The following is a 24,415-nucleotide window of genomic DNA, read 5'->3' on the forward strand; positions in this document are numbered from 1 at the left end:
ACAGTGTTTTTATTACTGTCAAAAGAGCTCCAGGTCCACGAGTAAACAATTATTTTATTTGTCTTGTATTGGGTAAAATGAAATAAGCCTGTCAGAGCCTCTCTTAATAAGAGAGTAAGAATTAACAATAACATATAGAGCCAGGCAACATTATTCACAGGGTCTGCATTATTTGGTCTAGGTGTTAAATATTTTTGTAGTGCTCATTACTACAGTGTAACTTGGCAAATCAAGCAAAAAGAATCTAGCTCAGAATATATTATAAAAATGTTTATGTATGACCTCTAATTATATTCTTTATATATTCAGTTACCCTATTTTTTAATTTAGTATATGCTCGTTGTCGAGTTCCCAGGGTCAGGTCAGGTCAGGTTGGGGAGTATGCGCTGGTACAGTGTGTTGCCACTCCTACCACACGGTGAAACAGCTTGGGATCCTGGTTGGCAACCCCCCAGGCAGACACGCGGTCCAGGCCCACTCTCCGAAAATGACCATCTATCTGCTGCAGCCAGGTGTTATATGGGTGTCCGCTTGGCCTGGTCTAGCCACTCAGGTCCTCAACAATGAGGATCTCGCGAGCTGGATCACACATGGCAGTAGTGGCGTATCTGTTGCCCCCTCGCAATGCAGGTAATGTGCCTGATTTGGAACTCTGTGAGCAACTGCTCATTTGACACAAAGTCAAACCAGTGGTACCCAAGGATTCTCCGACAAGACAGTGTTGTGACCAGAGCAGGGTAAAATAATTAGCCAGCCATGGATAACTCCGAACATTAACTTCTTTATTTTACGACAGCCACGCAGTGATCTCCAATCATTCAAGACTCCTTTCCTATTCTTTCAACAGGTAATACATTTTTTAAAAACTCCCCCTAGCGTTCTGGCAGAAACTACAACTGAACACAACACACGGTGCCAAAGGAGTCCAGTCTTTGTCTCAGGTCACTTGATAGTGTCCATGTCTCGCAACCATATAGAAAGACAAGAAGCACCTCATGACCCCGCAAGCTCTCCCAGTCCGTCTACTGACTTCATAGGAAGTGTCACCAGAGACATGAATGATGCTACCAAGGTAAGTAAACCTTTCGACAAGGTCAAGACTCTCTCCACAGACAGACATGCTGCTGTTGCCTGTGCCAGGTTTTTAACAGCCTGGATCTTGGTTTTTATCCAGGACACTCGCAAGCCCAGACACTTAGTCTCCCGAGAACCCTGATCAGAGCCTCCATTGACACTGCGAAGATCACAGCATTGTCAACAAAGTCAAGATCAGTGAATCTCTTTTCACCAACAGATGCCCCACGACCTAGCCTAACACCCAGTCCATGCAAACATTAAACAGAGTAGGAGCAAGAACACACCCCTGACGAACCCCAGAATCAACTGAGAAAAATGCAGGGGTTCTGTCTCCACTCTGCACAGCACTCACAGTACCAGCGTACAGGTGATAGCCATGATATTCAGCAACCTTTAGGGGATCCCGCAAAGTCTCAGGATGTCCCACAGGGCAGCTCAATGAACTGTGTCGAACCCTTTACAAAAATTGATAAAGGCTGCAAAGAAACTCTGCTGATATTCACATTTGCGCTTCATGAGAACCCTCAGTGCCAGGATGCAGTTGATGGTAGACTTCTTAGGCGTGAAACCAGACTGCTCTGGTCGCTGGTAGGTGAGCAAGTGATCACAGATCCTATTGAGGATGACCCTAGCAAGGATCTTACCCAGCACCAAGAGCAGTGTTATCCCTCTGTAGTTGACACAATCCAGGCGATTACCCTTCCCTTTCTAGATAGGGAGGACAGGTCCCGTTTTCCAGTCAGTTGGGATTATGCCAGTCTCCCAAATAGAAAGAATGTTTGCTTGCAATGCCAGGAGGACAGCCATACCACTAGCCTGGAGAAGTTCACCCCAGACACCACAGATCCCTGCAGCCTTCCCTACCCTCAGCTAGTTCACCACTTGTGCAATCTCATTGACATTGGGTGGTTCACAGCAAATTAGAGGATCAGCTGCAAGAACCGTGGATCCAACATCCAAGCCAGAGGATCAGCTTTAAACAGCTGCTCAAAGTAGCCATCCCAGCGGGTCACAACTGCAGTGTCATCCGTAAGGACCGTTCTATCAGCTGCCCTGACCGCGACTCTCTGTGAAACAGATTTGGGTGTGCGTAATGCTTAGATTCCTCTGTAAGCAGGACATGGATCACTAAACCATAGATGGTGTCTCACTTGCTCACAGATTCTTCTAAGAAACGCCTCCTTATCTACCCTCAGAGTCCTCGCAGCCGTCATTCTCAGTTCCTGGTACAGTCCAGAGTTGCTATCAAGCTGTGTGCTGCGACTCCTTTCAATAATATCCAGAGTGCCCTGTGTGATGAAACTCCTCTTTCTGGGAACACTAGTAACACTAACACAACCCTCAGCAACCTTCAGGGTCTTGTCACGGAAAGGTTTCCCAAATTGCATTAGGATCAGCGGTCACACCCAAGTACATAAGTTCCTCAAACAAACTGCATGCAAACTCGTTAGAAACAGCCTGATCTTGAATTCTGGCTAGGTCCAGCCTAATTTTCCTTGTAGGTGGTAGCCTACTGGATGAAGCTGGATCTTCAGAGTAGCAACATCAAGTACTTTATGTGATCATAATTCACAAACTGGGGACTTCTGTAGACCCTGTATTTTTGTAACAGCCTCCAGCATCTATCCACGAGGATGTGATCAATCTCCTTCACCACACCAGCAGTACTGGAGTATCAAGTATAACAATGCAGCTCAGGTCGCTGGAATGGGGATGCAGCAATCCACAGCCCTTGACCTTTTGCAAAGTCAAGGAACATGGAGCCAGTTTCACCATGGTTGCCTGACCCATGGGGACCAACACAATCCTCATAGCCAGCCCAGTCAGTGCCAGTGGTCACATTGAAGTCACCCATGACCAGAAGAGTGACACCTTGCAGGCACCCATCAACCAGTGAGTGAAGTTGCAAATAAAATGCCTCCCTCACTGAGACATCACTTACCTAGGGAGTGCCTTAATCTGAGTTTCATAATATGTTTGTTGAAAGGAATGACATCGGACACCATCGGAAGGAGCTGATTCACCACAGCAACAGCTACTCCCTTTGTATAACAGTCATCAGAGCGACCAGACCAAAGGTGGACCCACCTACAGAGATCTGGCCAGTCCAAGGTCTACGCACCTCAGAGAGTGCTGCCATTGAGATGTGGAGTTTACGAAACTTCTCCAACAGCAGTGGAAGATGATCATCATGTTGGAGAGACAAGGCCTCAAATTGGGACTTGAGTGCTGCCATGCAGCGGGCAACACCACAGCACCACACCAGTTCTGATCCCCAACTGGCCTTGACCCCATTTTGACTCTTCCAGGGGATGGGGCTCCCAAGGGCTTTCCTCCATCCCCTTCATAATGTGAGCATCCTTCCTGTGGGTGGCTGCAGTAGAGCTACTCCCGTGGAGAGCAAAAAGGAGTCCTTTCTTTCATTTCATAGCTGCGTGAAGTTTTTCACACAGTTCCCAGTTTACAGTGATTCATTTAATACTTGTAGCATGTGCATGTCTGTAAAAAAGATTGAGGACTGAAATGAAGGAACATGTTTTACAGTAGGTAGCATTCTCCTAAATGAATACACTGAAGGCATAAAAGTTTCAGGTTTTTATCAGACCCACAGTTACTGCTAGTTTACATGCCTTGTGATCTTATGGTACCAATATATATGCTGTACCGCTGTACACAAGGTTTTGGGAATGCTACTCACTGTAAAAATCACTGTATATTGACTGTTTACATTTTATTGTTTTGTGACTTTTCATTGCAATGTAAGTAGGTTTCAAACTTTAATAAAACTCAAAAGGCTCATAACCTGCGGTGGGTTGGCACCCTGCCCGGGATTGGTTCCTGCCTTGTGCCCTGTGTTGGCTGGGATTGGCTCCAGCGGACCCCCGTGACCCTGTGTTCGGTTGGATAATGGATGGATGGAGGCTCATAACACATTCACCTTATTTAAAGAAAGAATGTCTTTTGAATGTGTGTAAACTAAATTATAAAAGAAAGCAGCATATTTATTTCATCATTTCAGGGTTTTGTTGATCACTTTTTAAAATAGTTAATTCAATAAAAAATTAATTGTTTTTCTAAATTTGTCATTAAGTGGTTGCTAAGAGTCTGAGCCTATACCAACAACACAGGACACAAGCCAGGAAATAACTTCGAGTGCCATGAACTTGCAATGCTTTTTCTTTCACAATTACTTTGTTTTGTCATAGGAAACTGGCAAAAAATGGAAAAAATCCAGAATAAAGGTGTGGGGAATGTGCAATTGCACAAAGAAAGCGACAAAACAGGCATCATATCCAAATTTATGTAGCAGCAAGCTAACAGTGTTAATTACAGCATGGTGGTGTTTTGTCATAGGAAACTGGCAAAAAATGGAAAAAATCCAGAATAAAGGTGTGGGGAATGTGCAATTGCACAAAGAAAGTGACAAAACAGGCATCATATCCAAATTTATGTAGCAGCAAGCTAACAGTGTTAATTACAGCATGGTGGTTTTTAATATGTAGCATATACTAGTTGAAAATTTCTAAAATTTAACATGCACTTGAAATTAATTTTCTTTCATTCTGTATTATTAAAATGATACTTAATTTCAATTCTGGTGCAAGGAGGGGACCATACTGGGGTCAGATTTATAAAACTTGACACACACAAAAAGATGCTTGAAATGTGTACATGCAGCTTTCCGCACAAATGTCGGGTTTTATAAAAGAAAACTTGACGGGAGAACATGCATACATATATATCAACTCTAACCCATCCATATGCAACATTGCAAAGAAACTGGGAAATGATGAAACTCTTGATCAAGTAGGGAAATGCAGCCAAACCAGCTAAATCACAGCTCGCGTATATAATTCATATTACTGAGCTATTATTAGACTGTGCATTGATGTGGCAAACATATTGCTCCTCAAAGTAATAATTATGATGTACAGACTGTGTTATAAATCCCCTTTAAAGTGTGTGAATGCTGCATATTTGCACTGAAGAACTTTTTTAGTTTTTTCATCGGTTTATATCTGCTACCTATTGTCACTTTTCAGGGAACTGGCTAATAGGTCAGGAATATCTCAGCCAAGCTTCACTCCATCATATCCATTGTGCTGGAAGCTATTAATTGAACAATGGGGTGCTACGTCCATTTTTCGCATGATGTGGATATACATACTTAATACATGTTTTTGCCAACATAAAAAGGCAATTTTCAGCAGTGTCCAGTTCTCCTAACGTAATCGGATCTCTTTATTGCACTCATATTGCAATAAGGGAATTAACTGAAAATGTAGCTGCTTTTGTTAACTATACGCTGTTACATTCCATTAATGCACAAGACATCTGTGATTCCAAGATGAGGCTGACAAACATCATGTCTCTATGGCCTTGGCCAACCTGTGATTCATTTATTTTGAGGCAAAGTAGCTTTGGCTGGTGTGATGGTGCTGTATACTTGGTGGCTGACTTGTTGGTAAGGCAATTGGCAGAACTCAGTTTTTCACATGGACTGTACTATTCATTGTAACATGTGCCAGTCAATAGATGGGGGCCTTATGCCTTTCCTCAGCCTCCAGAATACGCTATAATGCCACACATGATCTTGCCCAATTCATTGTGGAGCACAGCCAATGGGGGGAAATTGCTGTACCAGCCAATGATGTTCTGCAGCACTGTGACTGCAGATGTGTGAGGTTGACTAACAAAATGTATGTGTGGTTAGTTTGGGTGTCAACCAGGCGGAATTCAAAGCACATACATGAATACACGCTTACAAGATGATTGTGATTTATAAAGGTAAATTACATAGAAACATGCATATGCCAGGTTTTTTGGCATACATATTTTCACGGTTCCAAGTTTTATAATGAGACCCTTAGACATGTCCTATCACAGGACAAAACCCCAGATCAAGCACAAACCCACAATCACCCACTTCAGGTTAATTCAATGATTTTTCCTCTGTTTGTAGTACTTTACAAGTAATTGATGGTTACAAATACAGTTTAATTAAGAGTTACTGTAAATTTAATGAAATCAAATGCTTCCCCACAGTGTCAGAGATGTGGGCTAACATATTATTTTCAAATTCAAAATACAAAAATGCTGAATGTAATATTCTGGATTGAACTTCACCCTTTAGAACTGAAATATCTTTACATGTAAGTGTTAGGGCTTCATTACTCCACTAATTGGCTTGAAATCTGTTTTCCCTGCATGAGACTGGCACTTGCCCACAGGCTGAAAGTAAGTTATACTGCATGATAATGCCACTCACAGACTGCATGTCAGCCTATGCCTGGGAAAACCTTCTTAATATTTCTTCACTACCCCTTAGTCCAGCAGCAAACAGGGCAACACAGAAGGGATGAATTCCATTACTGATATGAATGGTTTTTTTTAGGTGTCAGACACGTCATATCTCAGACTCACCACACAAGTTTCATTCTCAGAGGTTGTGTTAATGCTGTGCTGTTTACATTGTTTGTTTCCCATTTGATGTCTCCTCAATTTCTGGTGGATATCTTTAGTGCCTCCCATTGATTCTGTAATGCTTTGTGAAACTGTTAGTCATAGACGATCCTTGTTAGTTTCTGTCTATTGTGGGTGCCCAGGGAGACCCCAGTGTGTTGCCATAGATGAAACAAGATGAACTGTTTAATTATTTTAGAAAATATACCAGGATATGAAGCAAAAATCAACCCAGTTCAAAACAGAGAGATAATCAAAAACCAAAAATTCCAGAGCCTAATATGGTGGTTAAAGGCAAAACTGAAAAAAGCGAAGCAAAATTCCTTAGGGTCAGATTTTTGTTAGCTCCTGATTAGACAAGATTTTTTTAGACTTACCCTGTAACTTGGATACTATTGTTAGCATGTCACCATCTTTTATACTAGCAGCACGGCAATACAAAGTGTTATCAGTTGGATTATTAACAATAAAACATGAGTGGAGGACTAAAGCAATATTGCCTGTGCTAGAAAATAATATACAAAATAGTGGTACAATAACAAAAAATATATGATGATAAAATTTAGAACTTGCTCTTGTATAAGCAATATAAACTAAAATTAAGTTCAGGAATTGATTATGTGGATGAAAAAAAAAAACCCTAAGATCATGATTGGATCATTTGCTGTAGAGGTCTGCATTTCCTGTTTAAATCCTGCAGTACTCACTAGACTAACTCAAGTTTTTCGGTGCATAACTAAATTTAAAAGATGGAAGTGGACTTGGGAGGCTAGACTTTATTCATGTCCTCAGGAGCGGGTGGACACGATGTAAATGTACCTTTGAGAAAACAGCTTCTTAAAAAGTAAATAAACTCTCATTAATATTAAAATGAACAGTTATACTGTAAAAGTGGAGAAAGAATAAAAAGTGTGTATGTGTCTCTGAAGCAGTGACTTTTCAAATGAATTATTATATTGTATTAAAAGTAAACTTTTTAGTTAGCCAATAAAAGGTGTCATTCTGCCTGACTAGCCATTCTGATAATGGCTAACACAATACAACACCCTAGTAATCCAAAATAATTATTTCAAGCATTGTGGTATATGTGGATAGCAGTTTGTAAAGGCAGATGGATGTTGGTAATTACTGGTTGGAGTGTTGTTTTCTTTTTTCACCTCCTTGTAGGTTTTGCTGCTTTAAAGACCTTCTTAGGCTATATGCCCAATACAGGTGCCTGGGGAAAATGAGTATGTTCAGGAACAGGAGAAGGTGGGCAGGAACAGGGAGAAACGGGATGGGACTTTTATGGGAGCAGGATTGAAAACTCAGTACTGTGTAGACCTCTAGTTTTGGGCACCTGAACAATCTAAAATCAGGTCAGAAAGGTTTGCTTTTTACCATTGTTCGATATAGTTACAAGTAGAATTTTGCAAAACTTTCAGAATTACTTGGATTTCTGCATTAAGTACTCTTAAAAATATGATACAATTTTCACTTTAATCACAATTGTAGATAGCTACAATCTAATGAAAATACAGAAATAAATGTACTGCTACTTTTCAACACTGAACATGTTGTTTAGTCATTAACAAACAATTTAATAAAAGCTGAAATATTGAGAGGTGATGGAACATGAAATCATTTTCATCCCAAGAAAACCTCTGAGTCCCAATAATTTTCCTTTCTCTTTTAAACATCTGCAATTTCCTATTACTGTCTGCTTCGCTATGACAATAAACAAATCACAAGATCAGACACTGGAATTTGCAGGCGTTGATTTAAGTACAGATTGCTACTCTTATGGCCAGCTTTAAGTTGCTTGCTCACAAGTGAGGTCAAACATGTCTTTGCTTATATACGCTCCAGGAAATGCAATTGAATGACATCTCTCAGATGACTTTTATATAAATAACAACATATTAATTATTTTATTTTAATTTTACATTTTCATAAACAATATAACAGGTTAGATGATGAGTGACATGACTGACTAAACAATAGAAGAATATTTATATGTATTATAAGGTGGAATTTGTATTTATTTATTAAATAAATTAAATACTGTTTATTCTTCTAAAGTTTTGAAGTTGTAATCTATGGGTAACTCAGCTTGTTTAAAGTACAAAACTGAAATATGACTGACACAAGTATTCAGACTCATTACTCAGTACTTAGTTGGAGCTTCTTTGGCAGCAGTTTGACAGCCTGGAGCCTTTTTGGGTATGACGTGACAAGCTTTGTACATTTGGATTTTGGGCTTTTATGCAATTCTTCTCAAGCTCTGCCAGGTAAGATGGAGACCATCAGTAGAAAGGTATTTTCAAGTCTCTCCAGAGATGTTTGAATGGGTTTAACTCTGGCCTTTGGCTGGGCAACATTAAGCCACTCCTGTATTGTCCTTACGTTGTGCTTAGGATCATTGTCCTGATGGAAGTTGAACCTTTGTCCCAGTGTGAGGTGCTGAGTGCCCTAGAGCAGGTTTTCATTAAGGATGTCTCGGTACTTTGGTCCATTCAGTTTTCCCTTCAGCCCCTCTAATCTTACAGTCCGTAACACTAAAAAGCAACCCCACAGTATGTTGCTGCCACTACCATGCTTCATTGTTAGAATGGTATTGCTGGTGAAGCAGTGCTGGGTTTTCTCCAGATGTACAATTGATATACAGTTTATAGTTTGCATATTTCTGTAATTCCTGTGTTTATCAATAAATTGTACTATTGTGCTTGTTAAAACAATTGTGCTTCAGTTACCTTGATGCAAGTTTATACTTGAAGAGTAGCAAGTTTGAACCATATTAATAAACTATCTTCCAACCCCCATTCCTTGCAAGTTCTGCTACAGAAGGGCCAATTCATACAATCAAAGTAATTTTCTGCAGCCAGATCTGCAATTTTAGCACATTTCGAGCAAGACAGGCCATTGACAAAACTGATGGTGAGAGTGCTAAATGCACCTTTAATAGCCATCCAACCAATGGCTGACTCCTCAACTGAACCACTTTTTAGGCCAGGTTTATACTTCACGCCAGGGGTAGGCAACGTCGGTCCTGGAGTGCCACAGTATGTGCAGGTTTTTGTTCCAACCCAGTTCCTTAACGAGAACTCTATTATTGCTGATGAAGCACATATTGCTTAAGTGACATTTTAATGCTTCATTTTAGTGGTCTCACTTGTTAAGGTTCTCCAACCTTAATTGCTTATTTCAATCTTAAACTGCTGCATTCAGTGTTTTAATTGCTCCTTATTAGCAATAAGATGTAAAACAGGGGTAGGCAATGTCGGTCCTGGTGAGCCGCAGTGGCTACAGGTTTTCATTCAACCCAATTGCTTAATTAGAAACCAATCATTGCCAATCTCAGACCTTATTTAATTTTATGGCTTGTTAGTCTGTGCAATGTAAGGATTTTATATCGTAGATTTTTTTCCTTTCCAAGGATATCATTCAAATGATTTGAAGCCTAAAACAGATCATTTTCAGTCTGTCACATTTTTCTATTAAGTGTTTTATTAAATCAAACCGTGCATGATGAACACACACAGATGTAATTGGAAAAAAGCTAGCTGGAGAACTGCTGGCTGCTTTGTCTTTACATCTTATTGCTAATAAGGAGCAATTAAAACACTGAATGCAGCAGTTTAAGATTGAAATAAGCAATTAAGGTTGGAGAACCTTAACAAGCGAGACCACTAAAATGAAGCATTAAAATGTCACTTAAGCAATATGTGCTTCATCAGCAATAATTGAGTTCTCGTTAAGGAACTGGGTTGGAACAAAAACCTGCACATACTGTGGCACTCCAGGACCGACGTTGCCTACCCCTGCTTCACGCGACGCGACGCATGCTCCAGCGGACGCTACTGCTACGCAAGCGTTGTACTGTTTATACTTGCGCGCATACTTTACGTAAATCTGGAGGATTCCACCAGGTGGCAGTGCGAGATATCATCACGGTGAGAAAATGTTCAGCTTCGCTATGTTGTGAATTGCCTAAAATATCCATTATATTCCGAGCTCACTTTGTTGCAATATCTCTGAAAAGGATGTTTAATGATTAAATCCATCAATTCAGGGATGCACCCATTCCAGCTAACACTGGGCATGAGGCAGAAACAATCCTTGGACAGGGCATCAGCTAATCGCAAGGTGAATGCAAGCACTCACATACACTATCGTCATTTTAGCGTCACCAAATCCTCAAATCTGCATATTTGGAGGGAAATTGGAACACATTATGGAAACCCAGCAGGAAAACATGCAAACTCCAGGCAGGGAACACAAGGGACATGACTCCTTGCGAGACAGCAGCGCTACCCCTCCGCCACCATGTCACCCCATCTGTGTAATTATTAACAGTATTCATTATTAAATTAAATTATTTATCTGTACAATGCATTTCATCATGAAAGTGATATCAAGTATAAATGCAAGGATTCTAAATGTGAAGACAATTGAAATATTTAATGTGTTCTGTGTAGTGATCTATTGCTGCTTGCCGCTGCTGTCAATGCAGAAGGAAGCCCCAGAAGCACGTAGCGATTAACAACTGGGTCGGTTTTAAGATGACGTTTACGACGGTCTACTTCAATGATAAAGCCAACTACGAGATTAAAGTGGACATTTCAAGATTAAAGCCATAATTTCCACTTTAATCACAAAATACAACTTTTCTCTGTGTCCTTATTTTTTTTCCTCTGTGGTTCAAATACAGTGCTGTACATTCTGTTGCCATTGTGAAGGTGCAAAAGAAAAAAGACACCACAGCTGGGCCGGCTCTACACTGGGGCAAGAGGGGGCAATGCCCCCTTAAACAAACGTCCTGCCCCCTTAAATCAAACTCTTAGATGTTGAGAAAGAAAATAATAGATTACCCACAAATTGAATATGGACATGATTTACTACAGTAGCTGAAAAATCCAATGGAAAAGGCACAAATGAGATGATAGGTTTCACCTCTTCTTCGCTCTTTCCCTCCATGCTGTGTTTGTGTGCAGGCTCACACAGCACTCGGCAGAGATCCCCCCACTCACCCTCCCCCCCACCTCAACATCCAATCACTGTTAGTATGAAAATGACCCGGTGTCAGGTTTCTCAGTAGGCAGGGCAGAGCAAAATGAGCTGCGCAACAGCGGGAGGCTTTGAGAAAGCAGCAAATCTCTGCCGTCAGAATCATAGCGACTCGTGAGATAATTAACAACTAAAAAAATACATCAATATTTGTACAGTCAATGGGGAACTAGTCCATTGTTCGTCTCACAGTTTCAGTCTAGTAGAGAAGTGTTTCTTTCTCGATCCCACAAACACCACTGTGAGCCTGTCTGCTGCATAGAGCCGACTGGAGGACCTGTGTCTGTCAGACCCCGACACAAAGCCCCGCCACAGCTTTCAACTCTGCACTCAACAGTTTTCTCGTTTCATATACTGATGTAATCACAGCGATTTTAGTAAAGCTTATTCACTTTCCACCCCAGCTTCCAGCAGCTCACAAAGGGAAAGTTAATGCTGTGAGATGCATCCTTTTTTCCAAGCTTTTATAAAGTGTGGTGCTGCTCCTGCCTGTACCAATAGCAGTAGCAATGATGCTGCTGCTGGTACATCAGAGAAAGCAGCTAGCATGTCTACTCCTGTGGCATCAACAGGCACTGCTTCTCCTGTACCTCTGCCAACAATTGCTGCCCCAAAGCAACCTGCTTTGCTACCCAGTGACTTAAATGGCAATACACCATCCCAGCCAATACTGGGTAGTTACTGTGACGCTGATCTATTTATAGCACGGATAGCTACGAGGCAAGACTTTCAATAAGTTTTGTACTAGCGGGTTTGCAATGAGAAAAAAAAGGGAAACTTTTTTTTTCTAACGTTTGTAAGATATTTGGTCTTACCATCTGGTTGTTAAGGTTTTTTTTTCCAGAGGATTCGCCGTAGGTTTTGAGCGCAAGACTCGCGCGTAACATATCATTTTTACCGACTGGTGTTTTAAAGGGGGTGCAGATGCTAAACGTAGTCTCAGGTGCCTGAGAAGGTCCAACGATAGCTGTAAGAGAAGTCCAAATAGTATTAGTAGCGTACGTGTACCGTAATGTTTAAATTTGTATGTTAATAACCTCGAGGTTAGGTATAAATGTTTTTGTTGTTTTGTTGTTTATTGTTTTATTAGGTATATGTGGTTGTCGGATATTTTGATTTGTATTTGGATGGTACGATTTCCCCGGAAGGTCTTAAATGGTATCTCCCTATGATCAGGTAAGCCGGTCCTGCTAATGGAAAAGGCTTTATAAGTACAGTTGTGGCTGCAATGAGGGGGATCGTGTGGAGAGAATTAAGAGGTGCCGGAGCGCTGAGCTGTTGGTTGCTGTAAAGGAGTGTGGTAGTCTTCTAAGGACCAAAAACGACTCCTGAGATTATTTTTTTTTTGAGGAGTTGTACTGGGAACCTGGACTGACACAGAGTCCAATTTTGTATTATTTTAAGGCTGCTGATGCCCTTGCATGGACTGGAATTGAATATATATATATTAGGGTAAGAGCCTTTGTGTTTTACAATTTTTATTTTTTTGTCCTATTTTTTCTTTTTCTTCCCCTTCTTCATGATTTGATTTTGCTGTGTCACTGGATTATTTATACATTTTTGCATCCTTTTTTTTTTCCATCAAAATTAAAATTACCTTTGGTTTTGAACATCTGCCTCTCTCGTGCCTCTCTTATTACCCCCTCAGTCCTGGTCGGTCCCAAACTACTAGCAGGCCATCTGTTTTATTAGACGGCCTGTGACATTTTGGTGGCAGCGGTGGGATAGGCTGGGGGGCTTGGAAGTTTTTAGAGAGAGCAGAGATGGCACCCAAGAAGGTTTCTGCATCCGTTCCAGCTTCCTTGTCAGGTGAAGAACCACAGTTGCAGTCCCCAGAGTCATCAGAAGCAAGGTCTAAAGAGGCACAGTCATTGGAAAGAATGTTCCAGCAGTTTCTACAAGCACAGGAGTACAAGGAGAAACAACAAGAGCTGAGGTGGAAGTCGTTGCAGCATCAGTTTAAGTTACTGCAGGCGGAGGTACAGCGAGGACGCGAGGGAAGTCCTTCAAAGAACCCTGAAGTGGCTCGTTCACCACCTGTAAGTCCTAATCTAATGTCTACAGAGGATGCGGAGGTTAACACCAGTAACTCTGCTGCAGGATCTACCAGGTGGGTGGAAGGTCCAAAGCTCCTCCCCTATAAGGGAAGATGAGGATGTAGAGATATTTCTTGCCACATTTGAAAGGATGGCTGTTGTTGTTTCATGGCCAAAAACTGAATGGGCAATAAGATTAGTACCCCTATTAACTGGCAAGGCTCGTGCAGCTTTTGTGGCTATGGATTCTTCTGAGTCATTAGACTATGAGTCACTCAAACAAGCCATATTGAATAAATTTGAGATTAGTGTAGAGAGTTATTGTCTGTGGTTTAGAACTGCAGAATGGAAGGAGGGTGAATCTGCATTAGAGCTACAAGCCAGATTAAAGGATTTATGCACTCGTTGGCTTAAACCTCAACAACATGATAAAGAGATTATAATTGACTTTATTATTTTGGAGCAGTTTTTACAGGTGATGAAGCCGGAGCTGAAGACTTGGATTTTAGAACATCGGCCAAAATCTTCGCGCCAAGCCGCAGAACTGGCAGAGGTCTTTCAAACGGCTCGAGGCCATTCCAGGAATCTACAAAAAGTGACTAAAACTATTAGGGCCCCAATGACTTATCCAATCCTTCCTGGTGCATCCAAGGTCGTGGTAGGTCATGGTTCTCTTACCTCTAAGAGTGGGAGGGATGGGGGTGTAGTCGGTGTAATATGTTATCTTTGTGGACAGCGGGGTCATAAGAAAATACAATGTCCTAGGTCTAAGAGTAGTGCAGTGTGTGAAGAAAATAAATTCTGTTATGTTCCGTGCCCAATTCCTTTTAAAGTAGTGCAGAAGAATCAAGAAAAGGTAGTTAAAGTAAAAATAGCTGGTCGAACCAGAACAGCACTGATTGATACTGGGAGTACCCAAACCTTGGTGAGAAGAGATATTCTAGATGATAAATTGCTGTCGACATCCAAGAAGGTGGTTCTGAGATGTGTCCATGGAAATGAGGTTTCTTACCCACTGGTGAAGATGTGTATTGAGATAGGAGGCCAAATGTATGCAATGTCAGTGGGCATAGTGGATGACATGCCATACCCTGCCTTGCTTGGGCTGGATGTGCCAGATATAGATGGCATATTGCAGCAGAGCCTGGTGCAGGAAGCCCGTGTCTTGACCAGAGCTCAAGCAGCTGCAGCCATAGAAAGTGACCAGGTGGACTGGAGCACTTTGCCTTTTTCCCAAGGGAATGAGGACTCAGTCTGTAAGACCCGCAGGCAGAGGAAACAGGCGAAAATTTTGGGCACACCTGCCCTGGATACTGGCATTACTCTTGCCTCTGGAGATAGTGACTGCTCACCTTTCATTACAGGGGAGATAGGGGCTTTGCAACGAGGCGATCCCAGTCTGCAGGCCTGTTTTGTTAAAGCCGAAAAACAACATCAGTCAGTTACAGGAGAAACCTTTGTGTTAGACCAGGATATTCTTTACCACCAAGATGAGCATGGCAAACAACTGGTATTACCTAAAGAGTTTAGGGACGAGGTGTTAAAAATGGGACATGATATCCCCTGGGCCGGACATTTAGGGCAAACTAAGACGAGTGATCGTATTGCTAAACATTTTTATTGGCCAGGTTGGTCTAAAGATGTAGTCAGTCATTGCAGGAGTTGTCCTGAATGTCAACTTGTAGGACCTGTTAAGAAAGGAGACAGAGCTCCGTTAGTGCCAATACCTGTGATACAGGAGCCTTTTAGTAAAATGGCGATGGATATTGTAGGTCCTTTACCACGTAGTAGTAACGGGCATCGTTATATACTGGTCCTATGTGATTATGCAACGAGATATCCAGAGGCATTCCCATTGAAGAAGGTCAAGGCTACTCAGGTTGCTAACGCCTTAGTTCAGTTGTTTTCCAGAGTTGGCATCCCTAGGGAAATGTTGACCGACCAGGGGGCTAATCTTACAGCAGGGTTAATTAAACAGGTATATGGTTTGTTAGGGATCCAGGGTTTGAGAACCACACCTTACCATCCACAGACTGATGGCCTAGTAGAACGCTTCAATGCCACTCTGAAGCAAATGCTAAAAAAGTTTGTGTCTGACACTGGGGCAAACTGGGATCAATGGCTGCCATACTTGCTCTTTGCTTATAGAGAAGTCCCTCAGGCATCCACAGGATTCTCGCCATTTGAACTGGTCTATGGGCGAAATGTTCGAGGCCCTTTAGCTGTTCTGAAAGAAGCATTAGAAAATGGCAGTGGTCCAGAACATATGAATATTCTAAGTTATGTTATCAGAATGAGAGATCGACTGTCAGCAATGTCTGAGTTGGTTAAAAAGAACATGTTGCAGTCACAAAAGAAGCAGAAAGCTTGGTATGATCAAGCTTCACGTAATCGTAGTTTTCAATCCGGTCAGAAAGTCTTATTATTGTTGCCACTATCGACTAATAGTTTGCTGGCAAAATGGCAAGGCCCGTATGAGATTGTTTCACAAAAAGGCCCAGTAAATTATGAAATTTATATGCCTGACCGGTCTAGAAATAAGAATCAGGTCTTCCATATTAACCTGTTGAAAGAGTGGAGGGAAAAAGCTAATCCTGAGGTACAGCTTTTGATTCGTAGAATTCAAGATGAAGATGAATTACCAGAACAGTTTCTGCCTGCCACATCATCTTCTGTAGATCTACCAGCATTGGCCCACCTTTCGGAGAAGCATCAGGAACAGTTAAAAACCGTGATTCCGGAGCATCTGTTCAGTGAAATACCTGGTAGGACTAATTTAATAGAGCATAATATTTGCCTTACATCTCCAGGTCCCGTACGACAGACATGCAGTAGAGTTCCAGCTCGTCTGAAGGAAATGCTACGGAAGGATGTACACTCCATGCTCCAATTAGGTATAGTAGAACCATCTACTAGTGAATGGTGTAGTCCAGTGGTACTGGTTCCAAAAAAGAATGGACAAATTCGCTTTTGTGTGGATTATTCCAAACTAAATTCTGTTTCTGCTTTTGATCCATACCCTATGCCAAGGGTGGACGAACTAATAGAACAACTGGGTCCAGCTATGTTTTTATCAACTTTAGACTTATGCAAGGGATACTGGCAGGTGCCACTAGCAGAAACAGCTAAACCCCTCACAACATTTAAAGTGCCTAGCGGACTGTATCAGTTTAACGTCATGCCTTTTGGATTACACGGAGCTGCAGCCAATTTCCAAAGGTTGATGGATATTATTTTGAGAGGGGCAGAATCTTATGCTCAAGCTTATATTGATGACATTGTAATCTACAGTGAGTCTTGGCATGAGCATTTATCACATCTTGCTGATGTTTTTCACAGGTTAAAACAAGCCGGCCTGGTGGTAAACCCGGCTAAATGTGTGTTAGCCAGATCTGAGGTACAATATCTGGGATACACCATCGGAGGAGGATTTGTAAAACCTCAGGTGGACAAGGTGATGGCTGTGCAGGATCGTCCACGTCCTAACACCAAAAGACAAGTCCGGTCATTTCTAGGACTGGTTGGATGGTATAGGAGGTTCATTCCACAGTTTTCGGAGATTGCCCTCCCACTTACTAATCTCTTACAGAAGAAAGAGCCCAACCGTGTGAAATGGACTGAAGAATGTGAAAAATCTTTTGCTAAATTGAAAAATGTAATATGTTGTAACCCTATTTTGAAATGTCCTGATTATAATTTACCTTTTTGTTTACAGACAGATGCATCTGGAGGGGAACTGGGTGCTGTATTGTTGCAGGGTGAGGGCGAAGATAGACACCCTGTTGTCTATATAAGTCGCAAGTTGTTTCCTAGGGAAATGAGATATTCCACTGTTGAGAAGGAGGCACTGGCAGTTAAGTGGGCAGTGGACTCTTTGAAATATTACCTGCTAGGTCATCCTTTCGTTGTGGAGTCTGACCATCGTGCGTTGCAATGGCTAGCACGGATGCGTGACTCCAACGCTCGAATTTCGCAGTGGTATTTGTCCTTACAACCATACAAGTTTACAGTGAAATACATACAAGGGAAACAAAATAGATGTGCCGACTTTCTCTCTCGAATGCATGATATCGAGGGTCTGAGTGAGGGGGTGTGTGACGCTATAGCCTCACCGTGACGCTGATCTATTTATAGCACGGATAGCTACGAGGCAAGACTTTCAATAAGTTTTGTACTAGCGGGTTTGCAATGAGAAAAAAAAGGGGAACGTTTTTTTTATAACTTTTGTAAGATATTTGGTCTTACCATCTGGTTGTTAAGGTTTTTTTTTTCAGAGGTTTCGCCGTAGGTTTCGAGCGCCAGACTCGCGCGTAACATATCATTTTTACCGACTGGTGTTTTAAAGGGGGTGCAGATGCTAAACGTAGTCACAGGTGCCTGAGAAGGTCCAACGATAGCTGTAAGAGAAGTCCAAATAGTATTAGTAGCGTACGTGTACCGTAATGTTTAAATTTGTATGTTAATAACCTCGAGGTTAGGTATAAATGTTTTTGTTGTTTTGTTGTTTATTATTTTATTAGGTATATGTGGTTGTCGGATATTTTGATTTGTATTTGGATGGTACGATTTCCCCGGAAGGTCTTAAATGGTATCTCCCTATGATCAGGTAAGCCGGTCCTGCTAATGGAAAAGGCTTTATAAGTACAGTTGTGGCTGCAATGAGGGGGATCGTGTGGAGAGAATTAAGAGGTGCCGGAGCGCTGAGCTGTTGGTTGCTGTAAAGGAGTGTGGTAGTCTCCTGAGGACCAAAAACGACTCCTGAGATTATTTTTTTTTTTGAGGAGTTGTACTGGGAACCTGGACTGACACAGAGTCCAATTTTGTATTATTTTAAGGCTGCTGATGCCCTTGCATGGACTGGAATTGAATATATATATATTAGGGTAAGAGCCTTTGTGTTTTACAATTTTTATTTTTTTGTCCTATTTTTTCTTTTTCTTCCCCTTCTTCATGATTTGATTTTGCTGTGTCACTGGATTATTTATACATTTTTGCATCCTTTTTTTTTCCATCAAAATTAAAATTACCTTTGGTTTTGAACATCTGCCTCTCTCGTGCCTCTCTTATTACCCCCTCAGTCCTGGTCGGTCCCAAACTACTAGCAGGCCATCTGTTTTATTAGACGGCCTGTGACAGTTACCCCAAACGTGTATTTGGTGGTACAACATTAAGATCATTCAATCCTGCCTGGTACCGCACACAACCATGGCTGGAGTACTCTGTTGTGTGGGATGCATGCTTCTGTTTCCCCTGTCAGAAATATGGCAGCACTGTTAATGAGAGGGATGTAGTTTTTACCTTAACTGGTTTTAACAACTGGAAAGCTGCACTTGATTGAGACAAGGGGCTACAGAGGCATGTGTCCAGCCACAACCATGTGCATGCTTCAACCATCTGGACTGAGCATAAAAGCAGAGAGGCCACTGGGGGGGGGGGGGGGGGGGGGGGGGGGGGGGGGGGCGTGGCCGTGTGCAAAAAGATTTTTTAGCCTATCTAGTTCACGCTACAACTTTTTTCTCCACCACTATGTGCTCAATAAACATGATGCACCTTGTCTAAAAAGGCTGCTTGAGATCAGATGGACAAGCCACTATGAGGTGACAAGGTGCACTGTGGACAATCAAGAACAAATCCTTAGTATCCTATCTGAGATGACAGAGGATGATGATGCTGCAGTTGACCTGTGCACTGAGGCATCAGGCCTGCTATGCCAAATTAAGAGGCATCACTTCTTTGAGATTGGAAAGTTCTTAGTGCGGGTGCTTGGTGTCTTGAAACCAGCAAATGCTATTCTACAGTCTCAGTCAGTTGATCTGTGCAGTGCTTCTGAGGTTGTTAGTGCAGCACTGGACTCCTTAAAAAACATCTGCGTGGATGACTGTTGGGGAGTGTCATCTCTTGCGGAGGATGAGTCACATCCAACAAAGAGAAGGAGAACAATGAGCAAACACCTGGGTCAAAGTGTTGTGCTTACCCCAGAGATATTATTATCATTAGATGCAGAAAAAGCATTTGATATGATTGAATGGAATTACCTTTTCACTGCATTGGAGAAATTTGGGTTTGGCCCGAATATATGTGCATGGATCAAACTACTGTATACCAATCCAGAAGCTTCAGTTTGTATTAATAACATTTGCTCAGACTACTTTAAACTAGAACGTGGTACCAGACAAGGATGTCCCTTGTCGCCACTGTTGTTTGCAATCGCTATTGAACCACTGGCGGTTCACTGCCGAAATTCTTATCAGATAAAGGGGATTGTCAGAGAAGGACTGGAACAGAAAATTTCTCTATATGCAGATGATATGGTCTTATATATATCAGACCTAGAAAACACTGTCCCTGCTGTTTTAACAGCACTAACAGAATTTCAAAAGATATCTGGTCTTAGAATTAATCTGAATAAAAGTATACTCTTTCCAGTGAATTCACAAGCATATAATATTAGATTAGACACCCTACCTTTTACCATAACAGATCAGTTTAAATACCTAGGGGTAAATATCACAAGTAAACATAAAGCTCTTTATCAACAAAATTTTGCCATCTGTATGGAAAAAATTAAGCAAGACTTGCATAGATGGTCAACCCTTCATCTCACTCTAGCCGGAAGAATTAACATTGTTAAGATGAATATCCTTCCTAAACTTCTCCTTTTATTTCAAAACATTCCAATATATATCAATAAATCGTTTTTTAAACAGTTAGATTCAACAATAACCTCATTCATTTGGAACTCAAAACACCCACGTATCCGAAGAGTGACCCTACAAAGACCTCAGGCAGAAGGTGGCATGGCTTTACCTAATTTTCAGTTTTATTACTGGGCAGCAAACATGCAAGCCATAAAAACCTGGACACAAATAAATGAACATACACAGGCTTGGTCCGCAATAGAAGTAAAATCCTGTAGTACTTCTTTATACTCCTTGCTCTGCTCTCCAATAAATGCAAGTTATCGCAAATATACTAATAACCCAATTGTGCTTTACTCACTCAGAATATGGAACCAAATTAGAAAGCATTTTAAGATGGAAAATCTTTTATCAGTGGCACCTCTGCAAGAGAACCACCTTTTTCAACCTTCGCAAGTATATTCAGTTTTTAATACCTGGAAAAGTTTTGGGATTAAAAATGCTCAGAGATCTTTATATAGACAACATATTTACATCTTTTGAACAATTACGTTCAAAATTCAACCTCCCAGCTACACAGTTCTTTTACTATCTTCAAATTAGAAATTTTGTTAAACAGAAATTGCCCGATTTCTCCCACCTTGCACCCTCCACAATGCTGGAAAAAATACTGCTCAATTTCAAGGAATTAAACACTATTTCCGCATTATATAAAATCTTATTAGAGTCCCTACCTTTCAAAGATCCAAGAGGACATTGGGAAGAAGATCTATTAATCAATATATCAGAAAAGGAGTGGAAGGTAGCAAAGCAGAGAATTCACTCGAGTTCTATATGCGCAAAGCATAGAATTATTCAACTAAAAATTATATATCGAGCTCATCTGTCTCGCTTAAAACTGTCCAAAATGTTTCCAGGGCAGGATCCAACCTGCGAATGCTGCAACCAAGCTCCTGCCTCACTGGGTCACATGTTCTGGGCCTGCACCAAACTAACATCATTTTGGACAAAAATTTTTAAGTGTCTTTCAGACAGCCTTGGGGTCACAATCCCTCCTAACCCATTAACAGCTGTGTTCGGTGTTCTTCCAGATGGACTTGAATTGGAGAAGGACAAGCAAACGGTGATTGCATTCACTACACTTTTGGCACGCAGACTTATTTTGTTAAATTGGAAGAATCCTAATTCTCCTCTTATAAGTCAGTGGGAAACCGATGTTTTATATTATTTGAAATTGGAAAAAATCAAATTCTCAGTTAGAGGATCTGTACAAAATTTTTTCAAAACCTGGCAGGATTTAATCAATATTATTTTAGAATAAGAGAAAATAACTATTACCGCATTTAATTCCCTTCTCCATCTCTTATTTACATATATATTTACTTCACCCTTTCCTTTGTTTAATGTTGCCTTATTAAAAAGCCTTAAGCAATTTTCCTTTAGCTAAGCTCTCCTTCTCAGGGGTGAGGTTTGATTTGTCTTCAATTTTGTTGGGTTATAAATTGATCTATTTGTATGGAATGATTACAATGAAAATTAATAAAATAAAAATACAAAAAGTGTTGTGCTCTCAACTTTGGGCCATACAGACTCTGGTGACCCTACCCTTTCACCCCATCAGTCTCTGAAAAGATCCCTGCTCAACATCCTTGACAGGGCCATTTCAGAAATGGAAACTAGATTTTCACACAAGAATATTGACCTGATGAGAGCCATATCTAGTCTTGCACCCAAATCTAGCGCATTTCTAGATCCCACCCTATTGCACCCTCTGGTTGTGATGGCTGGCACTGTAGCAGATGTTGTAAGTCTGAAAAATGAAGTTCTTGTGGCAAAACAGATGCTGCTCAAAAAATGTTCAAAGGAAACAGACCTGTCCACTGTGTGTAAACTCCTGCAGGAGTACAAGGAAACCTTTCCTGAGTTGCATAAATTGTATGCAACAGCCCTGGTAATTGGTGTGTCTTCAGCATCATGTGAGAGTTCCTTCTCCACTTTGTCACGGGTCCTAACCCCCTATCGTCGCACCACGTTACATAAAAGAAAGAGGAATTTGGTGATCTTGGCCCATGAGAAGTCCATAACAAATAACTTGGATATGGATGAATTTGTAAGAGTTTTTGCAAAGGGAAACAGGAGACTGTTGTTGTAGAGTGGATTGAGGAGAAAGGAGAGTGGAGCTGGTCAGTTGCAAACAGAGAGTTCAGTTGCTGGCAAAACAAACAAGCTTAAAACACGACAAAAAGAGAAAAAAGAAGAAAAAGTTCAAATGTTCTGTTCTAAATCTGTTGTGTTCTACAAATTAGTTTCAGAATTGTAGGAAAAGACTTGGTGAATTGTTTTTTTTTTAAATTACTATGCCAACCCTTTTTAGTTTTGTAAATATTGGCTATATTGAGAGGTCTTAGTTTATTCTTACTTTATTTTGCAAATTTATTTGAGAATTAGGCCATCCAGTTAAGATGAATTTTATGTTGTTGGTTGTAAAGATCTGGATGGATATTTTATTACATTCTTTATTTTATTTTTTTTATTCTATTTTTCAGTTTTATTTTTCAAGACTTGGTGAATTGATTTTTTTTTTTTTATAACTGGGCCTACCCTTTTTAGTTTTGTTAATATTGGCAATAGTGACAAGTGTTATCGTTGGGTTTGAATATATTTGAGATAGGCCATCCAATTAAGGTAAATGTCTTGTTTTTAGTTGTTATAATCTGATGAGGAATAATTTTTTTTTATGTTTTGTTGTTTTATTTTACAGTTTTCCTCCTGAGGGATTGCCACCTTATCGTGGTCAGGGTGTTTGCGTGCCTCAGTGACCCTAAGAGCTACACCAGCAGAAGCTTAGCCTTCAGGTGGGACACCCAAGTTGGACAGGTCTTAGGGTAGAGGCCTGGCAAAGTGCAATCCAATTACATGACAAAAACAGTTATCCAGAGCACCCCCACCCCTCCACTTTCCCGCCTCCATCGCCACCATGTGCCCCCTTCACATTTCTGTCTGCCCCCTCAAATATGCCTGTCTAGAACCGGCCCAGAAGGCCACACAGAAATCATGAAACGCTCTGAACAGAGTGGCTGGTGGACAAGACCAAGGAAATGCACGCTGACCCTGCTGAACACAAGAAGGAACCTTCAAGTCCAGCGACTCCACCTGATTGTCCTCCAGAAAGAACAGCGCTGGACAATTGTGAGGTCACACCAAGAGCACCACCCGGCGGTGGAGGGTTACCATTCCAGACAGCTTATCTCCCAGACATGGAGGAGAAGCAGGTGAAGTGACGTGCTCAGCGTCACATACTGTCATTGGAAGGGTCTGAACACACCGCTTCAGGGTTTGAGGTCCAGAGCCTTATCCACCCTGCCTCACTGCCAGATACCAGCTGTGCCCACCTCAAAAATGGCTTAGAAAGTTGGGGAGCTCCAGATGGATAATGGATGAGGACCCCCAAAGCATTCTCAAAATTCACCAAGAAGTGGAATGTTTGGCACATAACCCCCATCTGATCACAAAAAAGAACCATCCAAACGGCCACAAAATGCTAAAACCCCTCGATCCCGATCCACTTCAGTCACCAGTACCTTGAGGGACAAAAACAGAGCCACAATTCCCACATCAGAGGCATCAACACCCACAATGGCCAGTAGGAAGAGCTGACAATAAAGCCACCAAGAGCTACCAGCGGCATGAAGCCAAGCCAACCCTGCGCCCAGCCCAGGAGCTGAAGCGTTAAGTAAACCTGGACGAGGATGGAAGGACATGGGCAGTAATTGTGCAACATTCGGGGGGGGCTTCAGAGTGGGGCATGAAGGATTGACCTGTAGACATTTTCATTTCTTATTCACATTAAGAGCTTGTTTCTCTTCCTAGTTGTTGGTCTGCACGCATTTGTCTGTTTTTGAACCCTTTAATCCTCCACGCAGCTCTCTGGTGGTCTCTCTAGTCATCACCTTTCACTTCATGCTTGTTGTCTGACATTTAAACACGTGCGCATTCCTTGTTAACTTCATTCAAGGGGTCCGCCTACCCGACTGATAACGCTCGAGACTGAAAGTGGATGACAACGACGAAGTCTCCGCAGCGACCGATGTGTCCTCTCGCCGCTTCGCGCGTCCCCTGCTGTTGCCCTACAGTCAGCACTTTATGTCGTGGCCG

Source organism: Erpetoichthys calabaricus, chromosome 2 (assembly GCF_900747795.2).
Source record: "Erpetoichthys calabaricus chromosome 2, fErpCal1.3, whole genome shotgun sequence".
NCBI lineage: Eukaryota > Metazoa > Chordata > Cladistia > Polypteriformes > Polypteridae > Erpetoichthys > Erpetoichthys calabaricus.